Below are 3,284 nucleotides of genomic sequence, written 5' to 3'. Positions count from 1 at the left end.
ACTCAGAGAACACATATGAAGGACCCATGGACATGGGCAGCAGTGTGGGGCCTAATTATGGAAGTGGGGGGAAGGCTGGGTTCAGTGTGGTGAAGGGGAGAAAAGTGTGACAACCGTAGTAGCATAAACAATGAAATTTTAAAAAAATGAAAGCAGAACAAGATTTCCAGTCAAGATGGCAGCATAGGCAGACATCTCTTCGCACAATCACAGCAAAATTACAGCTAAAATGTCGAACAACCATTGAGTTGAAACTCAGAAATTGAGTTGAATGGAAGTCTGACAACTACAGAATTAAAGAAACCACATCCATACAGACTGGTAGGAGGGGTACAGACAAGGAACAGGCTGGTCCCGCATCCATGTGTGGTGTATAAAAATTTGGAAGGAAAATCTCAGGAGCCAGGAGTCCCAGCCCCACACTAGACCCTCCAGCACAGGGTACCAGCGCCAGGAACATAAGCAGCTGTAACTTCTGGCTGCAAAAAATCAGCGGGGGTTGAGTTGTTGGAAGAAACTGCTGGAGCCCCAAACAGTTCCTCTTAAAGACCCACGCACAGACTCACCTACTCAAACCCACTCCCTCTGGGCTACGGCACCAGGGTGGCAGCCTGAAGGGTACCAGCGGTGTGCACGGAGAAGCTGAGATGCCTGGCATCAAGGTGAACAGAGGCCATTGTACCTTTTCTGGGACTTCTTCCCATAGCCTGGTGCCTAAATAAGATTCCATCAACCGGAATAACACTCTTTGACCCACCTCAAAGATTCCCAGAAACTACACCTCACCCAATTTACAGGCCCAACAAAGCTGTTTTTCCATATGAATGGCTGGTCTTCGCTCATGTTCACAACTTCCTAAATCCTCTCAAACATGTAGCAGCTGCCCTTACTGAGCCCTAGGCTCAGAATTATCAGCCTAGACTCACAGCTTGGCTTTGCCTGAAAGTCTCCCAGCCCAGCTCAAGTAGCAGCCATCTCAGATTACTTTATAACTCAGGCAGGGTGGCCCCAGGCAAAATAAAGGTTGGGGCTGATCTTGGCCTGCATCACTCAAGAAACCCCAGGGCCAGCACACCCAATAGACAGAAATAAAAAGATCCAGTCAGAAATGAAGGATACACTAATTGAAATAAAGAACAATTTTCAGAGTAACAACAATAGAGTGGACAAAGCCGAAAATCAAATCAATGATTTGTAACATAAGGAAGCAAAAAAACAACCAATCAGAACAAGAAGAAGAAAAGAGAATCCAAAAAAATGAGAATAATGTAAGCAGCCAGTGGGACAACTTTAAGCAATCCAATATTTGCTTCACAAGTATGTCAGAAGAAGAGAAAGAATAAGAAATTGGGAATCTATTTGAAAAAATAATGAGCCATTCTTCAAGTTAATTGTGAAATAATTTATAGTTGCTTTTGCTATTATGACTATTATATTTTTAGTTGATTAAAAGATGCCCTGGCTGGTGTAGCTCAGTGGATTGAGCTCGGGCCTGCGAACCACACGATTGCAGTTCGATTCCTAGTCAGGGCACATGCCTGGGTTGCAGGCCAGTTCCCAAAAGGGGACTCACGAGAGGCAACCATACATTGATATTTCTCTCCTTCTCTCCTTCCCTTCCTCTCTAAAGATAAATAAATAAAATTAAAAAAAAGAGAGAGCTATTGATGTTTTCTAAGAGTATCATAAATCTACCAACGCTGATCTACTCATATTAATAGTAATAGTTTTTAAATTCTGTTGAATTTTCTATGTAGATAACATTATCTTCACACAATGCTGATTTCTCTTCCCTTCTCATTCTTAAAACTTTTATTTTCTTAACTTATTTACCAGAATCTCTATTAGCAGTGACTGAACTAACCTTGCCTTTTTCTCAGTGTCAAAAAGAATTTGATGAAGAGTTTTTGGTATACACATATACCCTTAACCAGGTAAAGGTTGATGATCTCCTTCATTTTTCTATTATCAACTTTAAAAAAAAAACTTCTCTTCAATTTATGACATAGACATTTTCCTTAATTAAATGTGTTTCTATCACATTTCGAGATATTTGTGTAAATATCTCCTATAGTCCATAAATGTGGTGAACTATTTTTTTCTTTCTTTTTTTTCTTATGGTTTTTCTGTTTTTTTTTCTTTTTCTTTTCCTTACCACTCAGACTGCATTCTCTCCCTCTGACTCTTCCAAAGGAAGAGAAAAATGATCATCAGTGACTATTGGCAATTGCAAAAGCAACACCAAAACGCAGCTTCACGCTGAGAAGAGTCACTGCACCTCCTCCTTGTGGTTTCAGGCGCTCTACACGTTCACAGAGACTTGTCTAGTAATGAACTATAGAAATGATCCCTGAAAGTATAGTCTTTGTGGTGAACTATTTTGATGTATAGTCTAAAGTTAAGCCATCCTTGTATTCCTGGTATAAGTCATATTTGATCATGTTATTTTTAAAAGATACTGTTTATTTTGGTTAGCCAATATTTTATTTAGTTTTTTTCCTTTATGTTCATAGGTGAAGGGGACCTATGGTAATCTTTTCTTGTACTACAATTATCTGGATTTTCTTCTTTTCCTATTTTGTTCAACTTGTATGAACAAAATAGGAAAAGTTGAACTTATTTCTCCCCTAAAAATTTGGTAGACTTCATCTGTAAAACCACGTGTACCTGTCTTCCTTCCTTGCATTTTGGCAGAGGTGGGGTGTTGGGTGGGGAGTAGGAGTGGGAGGTGGTACCGGTGGATTAGGATTGGGGGCCTTTGATAAGCATTTTATTCTCTTTAATGGTTAATGTTACATTAAAATTTTCTTTTGAACTCCTTTGTGCTGTTTTTATTATATATATTTATACATTACATTTAAAAACAACCATTTTTCATAATATTTAAAACTTTTTATTGTATATATTGGTATTTTTCCTTTTTCATTATGGGTTTCATTTGCATTTCTCTATTTTACCTTGAGTGGTCTTTTAAAGGATCAGCTTTTTTCTGCCTTTCTTTGCCTTCCATTTCATTAATTTTTGCCCATATCATTATTATTTAATTCCTTCTTAGGCTTGATTCTGTGAATTGTTCAGTAAGTGAAAATGTAGTTATAATTAATTATTTTTTATTTTAAAATTTTCTTATAAGTGAATTTAAAAGCATAGGTTTCTTTTTAAATATTTTTAGTTGTGTGCTAGGAATTTTGATATTTAATATTTTTATTGTTTTTCTGTCCAATGGACATTTTAATTTTTCTTATGATTTCCTCCTTAACCTTTGTGTTATTTAATAGCAAATT

The 3,284-nt window shown here is 37.3% G+C and overlaps 1 non-coding gene across 1 annotated transcript; it reads right to left on the bottom strand.

The window, feature by feature from the left end:
- Positions 1-2,153: 2,153 nt before the first annotated feature.
- LOC118978504 (small nucleolar RNA U3) lies at positions 2,154-2,366 on the bottom strand. The gene has a single exon (XR_005064722.1). It is a non-coding gene; the product is annotated as a small nucleolar RNA U3 (small nucleolar RNA).
- Positions 2,367-3,284: the final 918 nt, after the last annotated feature.

Source organism: Sturnira hondurensis, unplaced genomic scaffold, assembly GCF_014824575.4.
Source record: "Sturnira hondurensis isolate 20B ecotype Veracruz unplaced genomic scaffold, ASM1482457v3 Scaffold0021795, whole genome shotgun sequence".
In the NCBI taxonomy this organism is placed as follows: Eukaryota; Metazoa; Chordata; class Mammalia; order Chiroptera; family Phyllostomidae; genus Sturnira; species Sturnira hondurensis.
Note: the sequence above shows the minus strand (reverse complement) of the source record. Positions and strands in the feature narration are given on the sequence as shown.